This window comes from Schistocerca gregaria, chromosome 5 (genome assembly GCF_023897955.1).
Source record: "Schistocerca gregaria isolate iqSchGreg1 chromosome 5, iqSchGreg1.2, whole genome shotgun sequence".
In the NCBI taxonomy this organism is placed as follows: Eukaryota; Metazoa; Arthropoda; class Insecta; order Orthoptera; family Acrididae; genus Schistocerca; species Schistocerca gregaria.
Genome location: NC_064924.1, coordinates 82638321 through 82657605, shown reverse-complemented (window position 1 = coordinate 82657605; position 19285 = coordinate 82638321). Strand labels below are relative to the sequence as shown.

At 42.3% G+C, this 19285-nt stretch overlaps 1 protein-coding gene across 2 annotated transcripts in view; it reads left to right on the top strand.

Annotated features, from left to right (window-relative positions):
- Window positions 1–19285, top strand: part of LOC126272336 (uncharacterized) — a 113711-nt gene that overhangs the window by 17023 nt on the left and 77403 nt on the right. The window lies entirely within an intron of this gene.

The window sequence follows — 19285 nt, the reverse complement described above, 5'->3', positions numbered from 1 at the left end:
GCTGCGAAAGGTGGATATACACTGTACTAGTGCCGACATTGTGCATGCTCTGTTGCCTGTGTCTATGTGCCTGTGGTTCTGTCAGTGTGATCATGTGATGTATCTGACCCCAGGAATGTGTCAATAAAGTTTCCCCTTCCTGGGACAATGAATTCACGGTGTTCTTATTTCAATTTCCAGGAGTGTAATTTACTTAAGAGGCTATTGTGATTTTCACAGTCAAATACCTTTGATAGATCACTAAATATTAGTAGCCTATAATTTATTGTCTAATGCATTAAGAACATTTTCACTGAGTGTGGTATGTGTAGATGCCCACCTCAATATTAGAATACTTTAGAACTCCGAACTGTTACTTGGATAATAGTATATTATTTGTTGTCAGATGGTTAAGAAGCCGACTGTATATTACCTTTTCTGAAATTTAGAATGCCGGCAAAAGTGAAATTGGAAGGAAATTTGGCTATGTTTCTATGTCTCTTTACTTAAACAAAGGCTTAACTTCAGCATAATTAAAAAAAAATGGCTCTGAGCACTAAGGGACCTAACTTCTGAGGTCATCAGTCCCCTAGAACTTAGAACTACTTAAACGTAACTAACCTAAGGACATCACGCACATCCATGCCCGAGGCAGGATTCGAACCTGTGACAGTAGCGGTCGCATGGTTCCAGACTGTAGCGCCTAGAACCGCTCGGCCACTACGGCTGGCGCATATTTCAACCATTCAGGAAATGTTCCACTTATAAACGATTGGCTAGAAAGATAGCTTAATACGTTGCTAATCTCAGAAGCACACACTTTGATTAACTTTATTGAATTTTACATAACCACTAGAATTTTTTTGATTTTAAAGGTTTGACGATGGGCATTATTTCAGCTTGGGTAGCGAGGGTCATATTCATGTTAGTGACATTACGTGTCTGGTCTGAGGTATTCCATGGCAGCGTCTACTGAACGTGACAACACCATCTTTTCAGAAACGGTTTTGAAATGTTTGTTAAATAGTGTTGCAACACTGCACATATCTCTTAACAATGAATCATTTACTGTTAACGCTATTTGTCCTTTTCTAGTCTGGTTCTACCAAACTCCTCCTTAACTATATCTCATCTTGTCCTTATTTTGTTATCTGATGCTTCTATCTTCTTCTTGTAATGTATTTCCTTTGATGTCCACATTACTAACTTTAATATTTTGCAGTATGTCTTGTAATGCACTATAACATTAACATTAGAGCTGTTTCTTACAGACAGATACAATTTCCTTTTTGTTTCACATGATACTTTTATTCCGTGAGTGATCCATGGTTTCTTTGTAGACTTTGGTCTAATCTGGGTTAGTTTTTTGGAAAAATAGTGTTCAAGTAAGACAAATTAATTATTAATTAAAGTATTCTATTATTCATTCTTGGCATTAGAGCTGCATTCATCACTCCAGTCCATGTCTTTGAAGAGTGTCCTAAAATAATCAGCTTTATGCTTACTGACAAGCCTCCCAAATTCAGATTTAACAGATCCTGTTCATTATTAACATTTAAAAAGAGGAGCTGCTTGTCACGTTCGGAGACACCATTGACTATTGCCTTTGTAATCTAATTTTGTTCATTAGGCCTTTGTATTAAGATAGTATCAATCGCTGTTCGTGAGCTGGGAAGTTTACTGTAACAATTAAATCGAATTATAGTGTCACTAACTTGTTACCAACTTTAATAGGTTCTTGCTGGGAGAGTTTGTAAGAAAATAAACGTTAAAATCAGCAACTACCACTATTTCATTGTTTTTTGTTGTTAAATAGACTCGTAGAGCAGGTGCTCGACATACGCTCACCGTTATGAACAACTTATTATTAAATTCTACTTGTGCTGCACATGCTTCCATATGCTGCTCTAGTCAAAATTTATGACTATTTAGGTTCTTAAATTTATAACTATTTCTGATGAATGCGGCAACTGCTCTTTGTCCATTTCTATTCTACAAACGGGAGATGATAACCTAAATGTTGTAACACTTAACACGTCTATACCAGTGGTCACATAATATTCAGAGTAGCAGACTATGTCAACTAGGTTTGATGACTAATTCATCAATGCAGATAATTAAATCATTTTTTTCTCATTAGTCCTCGAATATTTTTATGCAATAAAGATAGCTGACATTCACAACTGAATGAGTTAATACACACCTGGAAATTGAAATAAGAACACCGTGAATTCATTGTCCCAGGAAGGGGAAACTTTATTGACACATTCCTGGGGTCAGATACATCACATGATCACACTGACAGAACCACAAGCACATTGACACAGGCAACAGAGCATGCACAATGTCGGCACTAGTACAGTGTATATCCACCTTTCGCAGCAATGCAGGCTGCTATTCTCCCATGGAGACGATCGTAGAGATGCTGGATGTAGTCCTGTGGAACGGCTTGCCATGCCATTTCCACCTGGCGCCTCAGTTGGACCAGCGTTCGTGCTGGACGTGCAGACCGCGTGAGACGACGCTTCATCCAGTCCCAAACATGCTCAATGGGGGACAGATCCGGAGATCTTGCTGGCCAGGGTAGTTGACTTACACCTTCTAGAGCACGTTGGGTGGCACGGGATACATGCATTGTCCTGTTGGAACAGCAAGTTCCCTCGCCGGTCTAGGAATGGTAGAACGATGGGTTCGATGACGGTTTGGATGTACCGTGCACTATTCAGTGTCCCCTCGACGATCACCAGAGGTGTACGGCCAGTGTAGGAGATCGCTCCCCACACCATGATGCCGGGTGTTGGCCCTGTGTGCCTCGGTCGTATGCAGTCCTGATTGTGGCGCTCACCTGCACGGCGCCAAACACGCATACGACCATCATTGGCACCAAGGCAGAAGCGACTCTCATCGCTGAAGACAACACGTCTCCATTCGTCCCTCCATTCACGCCTGTCGCGACACCACTGGAGGTGGGCTGCACGATGTTGGGGCGTGAGCGGAAGACGGCCTAACGGTGTGCGGGACCGTAGCCCAGCTTCATGGAGACGGTTGCGAATGGTCCTCGCCGATACCCCAGGAGCAACAGTGTCCCTAATTTGCTGGGAAGTGGCGGTGCGGTCCCCTACGGCACTGCGTAAGATCCTACGGTCTTGGCGTGCATCCGTGCGTCGCTGCGGTCCGGTCCCAGGTCGACGGGCACGTGCACCTTCCGCCGACCACTGGCGACAACATCGATGTACTGTGGAGACCTCACGCCCCACGTGTTGAGCAATTCGGCGGTACGTCCACCCGTCCTCCCGCATGCCCACTATACGCCCTCGCTCAAAGTCCGTCAACTGCACATACGGTTCACGTCCACACTGTCGCGACATGCTACCAGTGTTAAAGACTGCGATGGAGCTCCGTATGCCACGGCAAACTGGCTGACACTGACGGCGGCGGTGCACAAATGCTGCGCAGCTAGCGCCATTCGACGGCCAACACCGCGGTTCCTGGTGTGTCCGCTGTGCCGTGCGTGTGATCATTGCTTGTACAGCCCTCTCGCAGTGTCCGGAGCAAGTATGGTGGGTCTGACACACCGGTGTCAATGTGTTCTTTTTTCCATTTCCAGGAGTGTATTATGTGGAAATAAGATTTCTGATGATTGCAATATTCTGGAATTATATTGTTTTTCTGAAAAAGGTTTGTTTCTGTGTTAACCTCTCTTAAAACTTGGTTTCGTTCTATCCTCCCTACTAGGTGCTTTCCTGTACCCGCTGGTAATTTATCACTCATGACAGTACCTTCCCTCCCTTAAATCTTCTGCCATTAGCTCAGCCAGGTTTCCCTTCCGATTCCCGCTGAGGTGAAGGCCATGCCTAGAATAATCCCATATACTGAGACAATCAACAGGAACCATGCCAATATGTGACCATGCACCCGACGTAAGCAGCCATTCCATCTCCAGATTAACTCAACTGACTGAAGAGCTCCACTGAAATCGTTAATGGCGCCTGACAGCAGATACAAACTCAGCACTAGCATGTCTCGATGCTGATGCAATCTTTGCCAGGTCACACTATATACTGTACCCAAGACCTCTGTCCATGTTATTACCTGGCCCACCTACTATAACCACATTGTTTTCCTTGATGAAATCTTTGCAAAGTGATGCTAAATCCCCTGTCACCTGATCCAGACCAGCACTAGGTTTCAAAAACATTTGTGACCAGTTTTGCGGAGCCTAGGTCGTTCTGAAAAAGCTGGGCAACACGTCTGGTATGAGAACTAAACTACCTGACAACAAAACTTTCTCTCTCTTTACTAACTTCCCTACATTCTTACTTTTCAATCTACTGTTGGAAGTTGGTTGTTCACTGTCTACACCTGCATCTGCTTGAGGCTCTAGAGTCTCTAACTGATGTAACATATCAAACTTATTTTTCACATTCACTACAAAACTGTCACATGTAGTTCTAAGCCCGTTCCTTCTGTTGCCGCTTCCCATCTCTCTTTACCCTTCTCCCTCCTTAACCGTTCCAGATCTTCCCCAGCCTTCTAAGTGAAGCGCGCTATTTTCCGCCTCCTGTTCCACTATCTTTCTATCTCTAATACATATCCTACAAAACCCCTGAAGAGCTTCATTTATTATTCCAATCCCACACCACAATAGTCAACCATATTGATAAAATTTCTTGATAAAATTACGGCACCTATCACATCAAAGCCCAGAGCTAACACTACCACGACAAATGATGTACTTTTCATTCATGAGTAGTGTAATACTATAGAAAGAATAAGTCAATTAAATTACCAATAAACAAGAAAACATGTTTACAAAAATTAGGGGTATAAGCAACTAGCTGTATGTAATCAAACTACCGGTAGCAGTGCGAAGTTTCTGTACCAGCACATTAAATTTAATTACTTTCCGGAATTGTGAGCTATAATAATGAAGATGTGCGCTGTAATGAAATTGTTGGAAGGATAAAAGAATTAAACGAGATTATTTAGGTTTACTGCTTGAGGAACGTAAGTAAAAATACGGCTACAGCCAGACTGCACGATCTTTTTGCAATTTCCATTGTATTACGTAAAGAAAAGTGAAACCCTTACTTTGCGAGAACACTGATAAACTCGACTGAGTACTACATAGTGTTTTTAATACAAATGACATACACATTTGTACACGGAATGTGAGGATTTCCTGAGCTCTGTTGTGACTGGAGGTGAAGCGTGAGTGGCTCCTTACATGCCTGAGACAAAAAGACAGTCGACACAGTGGCATCACACCAATTCCTCATGTGCCAAAAAATTCAAACCACGATTTCGGGGTAAAAAAAGAAACAGTGTCTTGGGACCGAAAAGGCATCATTGTGGTCGAATTTCCGCCTCATGGCGGGACCGATCAATGCACAACGATGTTGTGAGACCATAAAGAAACTCAAAGGGAGCATTCAAGACAAATGGAGGGGAATGATTACGAGAGGAGTGTGCTGGCTGCACGAGAACGCCCATGCTCACACAAGCCTAGCCAGCAAGGCGCTGTTGGACTCGTTTGGTTGGGGTGTACTGAACCATCCCCCCACTCTCCTTACTTGGCGCCTTCACATTATCATCTTTTCACCTATGTGAAGGCACGCATGAGTGTAATTAAATTTTCACCCGAAGAGCAATTCCTGAAAGAGGTTCTGAAGTGGAGGAAGGAACTGGCGAGAGATTTTTTTGTGGAGGGCACAGATAAGTTTGATCCACGGCTCACCACGTGCGTTGGACGGGATAGCGATGATGTGGAGAAATAGTCAACAAGTGTATCGACAGTGTCCTGTAATTTGCTTTTCAAATACCCTTTACTACAAAGATATAAAAATCTAGTACACTTACTTTCTGAACGTGCCCCGTATATTCACTATTCATTTGAGTAACTTCCTTGTTCCCAACTGTATGTCCTTCTGACCAGAAGTTCAGTATCGTTTTAATGTTTTCGACCTACGGTGAGATCTTTTAAACTTTTAACAAAAACTCACTGGTTCCCATCACGATTGCTTTACGACTTGTGATTTTAGTAACTGATCGCTTTAGATCACCTGAGACACTGTGAGAACGTAATTGAAGCTTGTTTCACTTTCTAATTTGATACTATTTCGTAATTACGGACGACGATCGTTCGAAAGGCCACAGTTAGTGTTGGCAACCTTCAGTAGACCCCGTTTTGCAACGAGCGAAGCTCCCCTTATCTTGTTGTGATGTTCCTGACGCATGGCTGCCAATATCACACTGTTTTACTTGCTTGTTTCTCTAAAAGCTGTACACATCACCCTCTTGCGTCACACGAATTTCTGCAGTTAAAGAACGGACAGCCATTGTCTTTCTAAAGTCTTGTTACTGAGCCGTAGTGGTAATGACGCAGGAAGTACTCTGTTGATAATGAATTAGTCACTGGTTTTTCCGTTTCATTCAGTTTCATTGGCAAAGGATAGCTTCTGAAGTATTATCGTCTTGTAAGTATCGTGCTCTGAAGCACGTAGTAAGTACCCGTTGTTCATTTCGCTGCTTGGTACGCCTACTTAAGTACCTTAACGTAGCCCTTAGTTTTGGAGCGGGTCTCACTCGTTCTTTACACGTTGTGGTTGAGGAGATCGAGAGCACGAGAAGCCAAGTTTGTGTTTTAATTCTTAGGTTAAGCGAGACTCTCTGGACGTGAACTAGCACTTCGTTGACTAATTCAGTGTAGTTTACATAACGTTCGTTGAAAAAGATAATATGAGGTTCACCGCTCACATTAATGTTTTCTATTGGAAATTCTTTTGAATGAAATCTCCAGAAAAAGCGTATAACTTTCTATATTGTGATTCAGGAAGTGAAATCTAAGTGAAAATGCCTAATTTTTGTTAGTTTCCCTGCTGTTGCAATCTGTCTTGAATGAGCTCATGTTATTAACTACTGATTCCATCAGAGAGTGCTGTAGTCCCTGGACAAATTTCGCGATCTTCTACCACAAACAGATGCTATAGTCCATATATGGGCTGAAAATATTTTTTTACTCCGTAATATGATGCCATGGGGCATTATAGACGGCAAGCAAGCAAAGCAAATAGACTTTCACACTTGAGTGCCATTGATAAAGGTTAGTATTTCACTGGCGAAGAAAGCAACATTCAGTACTCATATGAGATCCTGATTCTTTAGCTTTCAAGAAAACCTTCACCGTATCACCTCTGAAGAATATAAAATGTTTTATTTAATCCAAAATTTCATTTTGAGGTAGTAAAAACTGTACATGATATCCGTTTCAGAAATGTTTTGTACTGCCTTAGGTTGTAATTACACAACAGACCTTTTTTTGTCAACAGCGTGCTAATGTCATCCTTTATTCTACTTGTGAAAACACTTTACATCTATCAGAAAAACACTTTTGTCATGTGCAGACATAAATCATGTTCCAGTTTTAGTGGTGTATCGTTAATACTCATACCATCGTTAATACTCCCCCCCCCCCCCCCCCCCCCCCGCCTTTCGCATCCGCTTTACTGCGCCGAAGTCAGATTCTAATATTGTTACCTGCCTAATGACACCGAAGGAAAACATTTACTCCCTGTTTTCAAGGAACGGAAGACGTCGCAAATGAACATTCGTCCTTTCGTATTGCATTTCAACACAGAAGAGAGTACCGAGAGGAACGTATGAAAAGTATTGTGAATCTGTTAGTGAAAAACGCTTATAGGACCTCCAGTCGCTATATTTTAAGGTTTAAACTTAGTAGCACTTGTAGTCCCCAGGATTAAAGTTTGTTTATGTAAGCGACACCCGGGGAATCCTTAGCACACACTACCAAGGGAAATGTTTCTCCAGAGCTGAGATTCAGGGTAGTGTAGTAAAAGGGTTCATCTGCTGAATCTACATCTACATCTCAACTCACTGCATAATGGATGGCGGATGGTACTTCGTACTATTGCTAGTCATTCCATCTCCCGTACCACTCGAAAATGAAAGAAGCGAAAAGAGACTGCCCTTTTCCGCCAGCACGAGTCCTGTTCTCCTTGTTTGCCCTGAAAGCCTTCTCGCGGGACGAAGGCTGGAAGCAGTAGAAATGGTTGTGCAGTCTGTCGCTTTTGCTGGATCTCTAGACCTCGTCAGTAGTACCTCGCGAAATGGTCTTCTTCCTGCAAGTGTTCTCACCTAGATTCACTGTTCATTTCCATAACACTCTCGCACTGACAGAACCGCCGGTCGCGAATCCAACTGCGCGACTCTGAACTGCTCCGGCGCCTCCCTCGAGTTGCACCTGTCGCCCATCCCCGAGAGGTCACTCTCTGGGAAATTCTTCTGGCGTTCTCCTGGGCATGAGGGAAGGGATTGCGATGGAAGAAGGTCGCTCTGTAGCTGCACTTATAATACTTTTAGGTGCAAAGAAAATCGTAAACGACGGTGTTCTTGTTGTATAAGAGAGCGTACCAGGCGGGGGATAGTTTTGAAACACGTAAGGAAGTCATTGTACAGTTTATGATGGAAGAGCCAAAACAGTATCAAAATTTGACGAAAATGACAGCGATGGAGATAGAAGAAGCACTGTTTGTAATTGGACCTAAAATTGCCAATATATATACCACTAAGTTCAAATCCACTAGGGTTAAAGACACTGCTTGCGACACTAATATTTCTAGCTTCAGCTACGTTTACTGTCTTTAATAATTGGTAAATTAACAATTACCATAACATAACATTACACCAACCTCATCTTGATACCCAAAGCCGTTGAAACGCCAAATAGGGCAGATATATGTTAAGTGAAGCATTTTCGCACATACACTTATTTGAACGTTTTTACTTGTATTGATTTACGGATGCACTAGCAAATTCTTGAAGACCGATTCTTCAACATCCAATGTAATAACATTATCCTTAGATACCACGTCATATAGAGTTATAGACACAGCTTTATTATTCGAAGATAAAAGGAAATTTTCCGAGTTCCAAGACGATTACTTTGAACCATTACTTCACTTGTTTCTCTATGTTAATTAATCTACGTTATGAAACTACTTTTTCTTTATTCCTTAAACTGTGGATATTCTGATACATTTTTTTGTGTTAAAAATTGTAGCCATTTCAGTGTCATATCTTAGTTCCTGTAGTCCAGTAACTTGTACATTCGAAAACCCTAGCATTTTCTCATACAAACTAATGAAATGCACAACTTGGTCCAGAGTCCTCTTTGTGGCAGCTTTCTTCATTACTTTTTATGCCGACACATCGCTGAGATGCACTCACAATGCGTATCCATCGCGAGGACAGTCTCAGCTGTCCCGACAATACCGGTACACGTTTATAGATCGGCCCAGGGTGTTGCGCACTAGCCTTTCATTCACATTTTCGGTCGAATTTTTTCACTGAAAATTTTTAAGTTTTGGTTCTTAATTCTCTATAATATGTAATGATGTTTTTACTTGTTATATGCTTTGCAGCATTGTTTAAGTCTAGAACTCCCGTAATAGAGTGGGCTAACTGCTCGTGATGTTCGTTTAAGACGTAAAAATGGCGATTAATTCACTAGGAAACATGCTGCGGCCACATGTTATCGCTCAGAACAGGCCGTTTCGTGACCACTTTTATTTAATGTGTGAATGAGTATGGCAAAATATATTACCAAGCTGTAATTGTGTACAAACTGTTAAATCGGCCCAAATCTGGGACGCAATATGGGCTCTCGGAACTCTCCGTGTACTCTCAGCTCTGTCAACAATGCCGGCACAGTTTATCTAGTCTGAGAGCTATGGCGAGCAGCTCTGGGGAAATAAAGGTTTCCGTCTAGACGGTAGGTCTAAACTCGCAGAGCGCTATTATGCGAGACCTCGCCCCAGTCTCGGATACTGCCGGCGAGCTGACTCTCCGTGGTGTTTACTCGTACACGGCACGTGTTACTCGCAAAAACTATCCGAGAGTCAAAAACTCTCACGTGTACTCCCAGCTTAATGATACCGATGTCACAAGGCACAGGTCCATCTTCGACACTGTAAAACGGCGATATGTCAGACCACCAACCGACAGTTTCGTTGTACCAAGAGAGTCGCTTCCGCTCGTAGCAGAGCTGGAGCATTAAGAGTCACCTAGATAGCTCAGATTTTCGTGTTGATCAATTTTATACTGGACCCCAGCTTCTCCAGAGTTTCTGTGTGTTGCCTGACTACTATGATGATAATACTATTTAGCCATGCGATGTTGAGGTGCCAGAATGCTTGATGGCTTTAGGCAAACTAGGAACTATAACTTTGTTATGAGAATGGTACATTCTTTTCCTAGGCATTCTATAGAACTCCTAGGCATTATAAAGAATGACCGGTACAATTTAGGCAAAGTATTAAAAAGGCAAAAGAAGAAAAGCCTTTATTAATTAATTAGTGCGCATTTGAAACTGAAAGAACAACACTACGAAATAATGCACACTCTGGTTTCTCTTCAGGTGGCCCAACAGATACCAGAAAAAGAAGGATTTTCGGTAACCACAGAAATGGAAGGCTCTTCGATAACCGTAGCTTCATTAGTGTTTTGGTTTCCTCCATCGTGGATATCATTCTCATCTATGTCTCCTGCAGGGAGTTGTACCTCTTCCATTGACTCATCTCGCCTTCCTTTCTTCCGTTGTGTTGCTTGTACGCTCTTTATTATTGTTTTCAGCTCTTCCTTTGTCTCCGCGTCTTGTAAAATGTCTTCAGACAGGGTCGATAGCGAGGGACCCTCTCTAGTTTTGCATCCGAGCAGAACTTCGTATGGAGTTCTATTAATCCCAGAAGGAAAAGCTGTGTTTTCCGTAAGTTGGACGGACAGCAGTCCGTCTCTCCAGCAGCTAGTTTTTTCATCTTGCATTCAAGCTGACAGCATGTTTTCAATGTCCTGCTTTGCTCTTCCGACTCACTGAACACATCTAGTCATCGGCTTCGGAGTCCATTCCGTTCTGGCATTGGGCTACAGACGCCAGTTTCGAATGATTTCAGAATAAAAATAGTCTTGACTGTGAAGTTATTTAATGTCATTGATGCGTTTCTCCCTTTTGGATTATCATCAGATTGTCTATAAAAACAAGAAACCAGTCAATGAATAACAAATACCGGAAAAGCTATATTCCTAGCTTGTGCGACTACGCAGGTAAAATGAACTTCAAGTAATAGAAACTTACGTAAAAGTAGTTGGATATGAAATCAATCCGTCATATAATCGTAAAATGGATATATTGGTCGCAAAAGTAACTCAATATGTAATCCATTCGTCATAAAAACATAAAAAAATGCAAGATGGACCTAGCTAAAACGAAAAAAAAAGTCAGTATATCGTGAAGAAATTACCGAAAGGTGGCGGAAAAGTTTCACCGTCTAAAGCGTATTACCTTGAACACACTAGCTGACGCCACCATAGTAATACAAAATAGAGCCACGCTTGGAAAATAAACGCGGTGTGAGCCTCACGCATTACGCAGCACAATGAGGGTGCACACAAATACTACAGTGACAGACCAAGATGTAAACACCGTATTTAGTGTGGTAAGAGGTGCCTAGGTGGTGTGGATGAACAGATTAAGGCATATTTACGATGTATAAAACTGCGTAAACCTAATAAATTGAGATACTTATAAGCGGTGTCAGCTGTTGCGTTCAAGGTAACATGCGATAGCCGGTGAAAAATTTCCGCCACCATCCCATGATAAGCTGGCGGTTTTCTTTCCTTTTAACTAGGTCCACCTTGCTTTTATGTGTTTTTATGACGGATGGATTACATATCCAGTTACTGTTGTGACCAATTTCCACTTGATATTGGCTATAGAAATATCCAGCTACTTTGACCTAAGCTTCTGTTACTATCATGTCATTTTACCCTACCATTTTATTCTTTGCTCTATTTTCTAATGGATGACATGTATTCCTCAACAGAAATTAGGAAAAGGATTGTAATGGCAAAAGAAGAATTCAAGAGGAAAGAGAAATTACTTTGCGGACCACTAAACAAAGATCTGAAGAAAAGACTTGCCAAATGTTACATCTACATCTACATCCATTCTCCGCAAGTCACCTGACGGTGTGTGCGGAGGGTACCTTGAAAACCCCTATCGGTTCTCCCTTCTAATCCAGTCTCGTATTGATCGTGGAAAGAAGGATTGTCGGTATGCCTCCGTGTGGGCTCTAATCTCTCTGATTTTATCCTCATGGTCTCTTCGCCAGATATACGCACGAGGGAGCAATATATTGCTTGACTCCTCGGTGAAGGTATGTTCTCGAAACTTCAACAAAAGCCCGTACCGAGCTACTGAGCGTCTCTCCTGCAGAGTCTTCCACTGGAGTTTATCTATCATCTCCGTAACGCTTTCGCGATTACTAAATGATCCTGTAACGAAGCGCGCTGCTCTCCGTTTAATATTAATGTGCTAACAGTAAACTGAAGGAGCGTCTATAGAAAGGTCCCAGAACTGCTCTCATTAATAAACGGTCACAACGCCCATATAGTACTAGGGACAGAAAGTTGGCTGAAACCACATGTAAACAGTAATGAAATCCTAAACTCAGATTACCGCAGAGACAGGCTGGACAGTGAAGGGGGAGGCGTGTTTATAGCGATAAGAAGTGCAATAGTATCGAAGGAAATTGACGGAGATTCGAATTGTGAAATGATTTGGGTGAAGGTCACGGTTAAAGCAGGCTCAGATATGGTAATTGGATGTCTCTATAGGCCCCCGGGCTCAGCAGCTGTTGTGGCTCAGCACCTGAAGAATAATTTGGAAAATATTTCGAGTAGATTTCCCCACCATGTTATAGTTCTGGGTGGAGATTTTAATTTGCCGGATATAGACTGGGAGACTCAAACGTTCATAACGGGTGGCAGGGACAAAGAATCCAGTGAAATATTTTTAAGTGCTTTATCTGAAAACTACCTTGAGCAGTTAAACAGAGAACCGACTCGTGGCGATAACATATTAGACCTTCTGGTGACAAACAGACCCGAACTATTTGAATCAGTTAATGCAGAACAGGGAATCAGCGATCATAAAGCGGTTACTGCATCGATGATTTCAGCCGTAAATAGAAATATTAAAAAAGGTAGGAAGATTTTTCTGTTTAGCAAAAGTGACAAAAAGCAGATTTCAGAGTACTTGATGGCTCAACACAAAAGTTTTGTCTCAAGTACAGATAGTGTTGAACATCAGTGGACAAAGTTCAAAACCATCGTACAATATGCGTTAGTTGAGTATGTGCCAAGCAAGATCGTAAGAGATGGAAAAGAGCCGCCGTGGTACAACAACCGAGTTAGAAAACTGCTGCGGAAGCAAAGGGAACTTCACAGCTAACATAAACATAGCCAAAGCCTTGCAGACAAACAAAAATTACGCGAAGCGAAATGTAGTGTGAGGAGGGCTATGCGAGAGGCTTTCAATGAATTCGAAAGTAAAGTTCTATGTACTGACTTGGCAGAAAATCCTAAGAAATTTTGGTCCTATGTCAAAGCGGTAGGTGGATCAAAACAAAATGTCCAGACACTCTGTGACCAAAATGGTACTGAAACAGAGGATGACAGACTAAAGGCCGAAATACTAAATGTCTTCTTCCAAAGCTGTTTCACAGAGGAAGACTGCAGTGTGCTTCCTTCTCTAGATTGTCGCACAGTTGACAAAATGGTAAATATCGAAATAGACGACAGAGGGATAGAGAAACAATTACAATCGCTCAAAAGAGGAAAGGCCGCTGGTCCTGATGGGATACCAGTTCAATTTTACACAGAGTACGCGAAGGAACTTGCCCCCCTTCTTGCAGCGGTGTACCGTAGGTCTCTAGAAGAGCGAAGCGTTCCAAAGGATTGGAAAAGGGCACAGATCATCCCCGTTTTCAAGAAGGGACGTCGAACATATATGCAGAACTATAGACCTATATCTCTAACGTCGATCGGTTGTAGAATTTTGGAACACGTATTATGTTCGAGTATAATGTCTTTTCTGGAGACTAGAAATCTACTCTGTAGGAATCAGCATGGGTTTCGAAAAAGACAGTCGTGTGAAACCCAGCTTGCGCTATTCGTCCACGAGACTCAGAGGGCCTTAGACACGGGTTCACAGGTAGACGCCGTGTTTCTTGACTTCCGCAAGGCGTTTCACACAGTTCCCCACAGTCGTTTAATGAACAAAGTAAGAGCATACGGACTATCAGATCAATTGTGTGATTGGATTGAGGAGTTCCTAGATAACAGAACGCAGCATGTCATTCTCAATGGAGAGAAGTCTTCCGAAGTAAGAGTGATTTCAGGTGTGCGACAGGGGAGTGTCATAGGACCGTTGCTATTCACAATACACATAAATGACCTTGTGGATGACATCGGAAGTTCACTGGGGCTTTTTGCAGATGATGCTGTGGTGTATCGAGAGAATGCAACAATGGAAACTTGGACTGAAATGCAGGAGGATCTGCAGCGAATTGACGCATGGTGTAGGGAATGGCAATTGAATCTCAATGTAGACAAGTGTAATGTGATGCGAATACATAGAAAGATAGGTCCCTTATCATTTAGCTACAAAATAGCAGGTCAGCAACTGGAAGCAGTTAATTCCATAAATTATCTGGGAGTACGCATTAGGAGTGATTTAAAATGGAATGATCATATAAAGTTGATCGTCGGTAAAGCAGATGCCAGACTGAGATTCATTGGAAGAATCCTAAGGAAATGCAATCCGACAACAAAGGAAGTAGGTTACAGCACGCTTGTTCGCCCACTGCTTGAATACTGCTCAGCAGTGTGGGATCCGCACCAGATAGGGTTGATAGAAGAGATAGAGAAGATCCAACGGAGAGCAGCGCGCTTCGTTACAGGATCATTTAGTAATCGCGAAAGCGTTACGGAGATGATAGATAAACTCCAGTGGAAGACTCTGCAGGAGAGACGCTCAGTAGCTCGGTACGGGCTTTTGTTAAAGCTGCGAGAACATACCTTCACCGAAGAGTCAAGCAGTATATTGCTCCCTCCTACGTATATCTCGCGAAGAGACCATGAGGATAAAATGAGAGAGATTAGAGCCCACACAGAAGCATACCGACAATCCTTCTTTCCACGTACAATACGAGACTGGAATAGAAGGAAGTACTGATAGAGGTACTCAGGGTACCCTCCGCCACACACCGTCAGGTGGCTTGTGGAGTATGGATGTAGATGTAGATCTTCTCTGTCTTTTCTATCAACCCTATCTGGTACAGATCCCACACTGCTGAGCAGTATTCAAGCAGTGGGCGAACAAGCGTGCTGTAACCTACCTCCTTTGTTTTCGGATTGCATTTCCTTAGGATTCTTCCAATGAATCTGTCTGGCATCTGCTTTACCGACGATCAACTTTATATGATCACTCCATTTTAAATCACTCCTAAAGCCTACTCCCAGATAATTTATGGAATTAACTGCTTCCAGTTGCTGACCTGCTATATTGTAGCTAAATGATAAGGGATCTTTCTTTCTATGTATTCGCAGCACAGTACACTTGTCTACACTGAGATTCAATTGCCATTCCCTGCATCGTGCGTCAATTCGCTACAGATCCCCCTGCATTTCAGTACACTTTTTCATTGTTACAAGCTCCCGATATACCACAGCATCATCCGCAAAAAGCCTCAGTGAACTTCCGATGTCATCCACCAGGTCATTTATGTATATTGTGAATAGCAACGGTCCTATGACACTCCCCTGTCTCACACCTGAAATCACTCTTACTTCGGAAGACTTCTCTCCATTGAGAATGACATGCTGCGTTCTGTTATCTAGGAACTCCTCAATCCAATCACACAATTGATCTGATAGTCCGTATGCTCTTACTTTGTTCATTAAACGACTGTGGGGAACTGTGTCAAACGCCTTGCGAAAGTCAAGAAACACGGCATCTACCTGTGAACCCGTGTCTAAGGCCCTCTGGCCCCGTGGACGAATAGCGCGAGCTGGGTTTCACACGACCGTCTTTTTCGAAACCTGTGCTGATTCCTACAGAGTAGATTTCTAGTCTCCAGAAAAGACATTATACTCGAACATAATACGTGTTCCAAAATTCTACAACTGATCGACGTTAGAGATATAGGTCTATAGTTCTGCACATCTGTTCGACGTCCCTTCCAATCCTTTGGAACGCTACGCTCTTCTAGAGATCTGCAGATCTGCAAGAAGTGGGGGGGGGGGGGGGGGGGGGCAAGTTCCTTCGCGTACTCTGTGTAAAATCGAACTGGTACCCATCAGGTCCAGCGGCCTTTCCTCTTTTGAGCAATTTTAATTGTTTCTCTATCCCTCTGTCGTCTATTTCGATATCTACCATTTTGTCATCTGTGTGACAATTCAGAGATGTATGTTGCGGAGATCTGGACATTGGAGAAGGAAGATGAAAGAAGAACTGGAGGCACTAGAGATGTGGATATGGAGAAGAATGGAAAAAGTGGCATGGGAAGAGCGAGTAACGGATGAAGAAGTATTAAGAAGAGTTGGAGAAGAAAGAAACATGTTGAAAGTCATCAGAAAGAGAAAACGGAACTGCATTGGACATTGTTTGAGGAGGGACTGTTTATTGAAGGAAGCAATAGAAGGAATAGTGGAGGAAGAAAGAGGAAGGGGAAGGGGAAAAAGAAGATATCAAACGCTGGACATTATCAAAGGAGACAATTACGCAGAAACGATAAGACTGGCTATGGACAGACAAAAGTGGAAGAGGCTTAACCCATGACAAGACTTGCCGTAAGGCAGAATACTATATCACTACTACTTGTTACTTGATCGGTTTCTGGTTTTTACAGGCAATCTGATGGTGCTCCAAAAGGTGAAACGCGTCTCTGACATTAAATAATTTCGTACCCAAGAGCGTTTTTATTCTGAAATTAGTTACATAATCTTCCTGTTATGCTGTGGTTCAAATGGCTCTGAGCACTATGCGACTTAACTTCTGAGGTCATCAGTCGCCTAGAGCTTAGAACTAATTAAATCCAACTAACCTAAGGACATCACACACATCCATGCCCGAGGCAGGATTCGAACCCACGACCGTAGCGGTCGCTCGGCTCCAGACTGTAGCGCTATGCTGTGCACACACAATAAGTAAAGCTCTGTCCTTGTTGTTGTTGCGATTTTTATAGGTAGCTGATTAGTGGACTAAAATTCAATGAGGCATTTACTTTGCAGCAACACACTGAAACGTCCAACCTAAACGTTTAGGCTGGAGCCTGGGGAATTCGTAAAATTTAGAAACGTGTACTACATTAATCTTAGAGAGCAGATCATCCTATAAATTTACTGTTACTCTTTCGCCATAATACTAAGCACGCTAAATTAAAATGTGGTGTACTCAAATACATACCTTTCTAACTACACAAACTGGTGGGACCTTTCGCCGGAGTACAAAGCCGTGGACAATGATCTGACCACTGGCGCGTATAAGATAGATATCTAATCACTCGCCAATTTTACTGACCTCCCGCTGCCCTCCACAATCTTCTCCTCGTCTTGGCACACACATCTCGGCACATTTGATCTGCAGCAGCTCTCGAACAGCGCACGGTATTCCTAATGTCCGTTCCCTGCCATCGAATCCAGAACAACTGCCAATATGACTAACTTAGAAGTAGATAACCTCGGTGTAGTGACGCAGCTTAAAGCACTTCAATTCTTCCGGTCCAGATATCGTACCAGTAAAGTTCCTTTCGGAGTATTCTAATACAATAGTCCCATACTTAGCAATCATATACAACCGGTCATTCGATAAAAGATCCGTACCAAAAGACTTGAAAGTTGTGCAAGTCACACCAATACCTAACAAATGAAATAGGAGTAATCCGCCGAATCAAGATCCGTATCACTAACGTCGATTTGCAGTAGGATTTTGGAACGTATACTGTGTTCTAACATTTCAATTACGTCGAAGGTAACTATCTATTGACATACAGTCAGCACAAGTTCAGAAAATATCTTCAGCTAGCTATTTATTCTCACGATGTAATAAATGCTATCGACAGGAGATCTTAAACTAATTCCATATTTCTAGATTTCCGGAAGACTTTTCACGTCGTTCCTCACAAGAGACTTTTAATCATATTGCGTGTCCATGGAGTATCGCTTCACTTGCGTGACTGGATCCGTGATTCACTCTCAGAAAGGTCACCGTACGAAGTCATTGACCAAAACAAAAACGATATCTGGCGCTCCTCAAGCAAGTGTTACAAATACTCTCCTAATCTACATAAACGATTTAGGAGATAATCTTAGCAGGCCTCTTAGGTTGTTTGCAGATGATGTTCTCGTTTACAGTCTAGTAAGGTCATCAGAAGATCAAAACCAATTGCAAAATGCTTACACACGATGTCTCAATGGTGCGAAAAGTGGTAATTATCTCTCAACGAGGAAAAGTTGAAATCATCTCCATGAGTACAAAAAGAAATCCTTTAAATTTCGATTACATGATAAATCACATATATTTAAATTCCGACTAATTGTCTAGGAATCACAATTACGAAAAACTTGAGTTTGCAACGATAACATAGTTAATTTTGTGGGGAAGGCAAACCAAAGCTTGCGTTCTGTTGGCAGAATACTTAGAACAGAGGTATCCACATTGGAAGAAGTCAAGTATGTTTGGATCACACATAACATTACTCAACACTAATCAAAAGAGAGAGAGAGAGAGAGAGAGAGAGAGAGAGAGAGAGAGAGAGAGAGAGAGACAGGAACGGTTATACAGAAAGATTCAAGTGTTCGTTTTTCCCACGCGCTGTTAGGGAATGGAAGTAGTATGAAGGTGGTTCGAAGGATCGTGTGTCAGGCACTTAACTGTGGACTGGAGAGTAGTCATGTAGATGTAGACGTAGACGTAGGTAAAACAAAACCGTTTGTTTTGGAACTGCTTCGTCGCTCTGTGGTCTGACTAACAGACCACACGCCATGCTGTGTGCTGTCACTGCACAAAGACTGCCCTACGCTATCACATTACTGCTTAGTGGCATTCTTGTAATCTGATAATTTCTTTTCATTTATTTACTGGTTCGACAGCACACTGTATGTTTTCAAGAGCCCAAATTAGCAGTTAGCCAGCTACCTTTTCTACAGATCTCATACCCAATAAACGCTATGATGCGGAACGTGTCATCTGAACAAAAATAGGACGTATATTTTAAAAAATAAGAAATATCTGTATGGCTACGTGGTGAACATTTACAGGCATTTTTCTATATAAATGGCTAACTATTCCTACTCAAGAATTACTTTATGGTACAGGAGAAGTTGTTAAGGGGAAATGTCATTAATCTACAGTTCAAAATAAATATTTCCGCTGTCTGACATACATTTT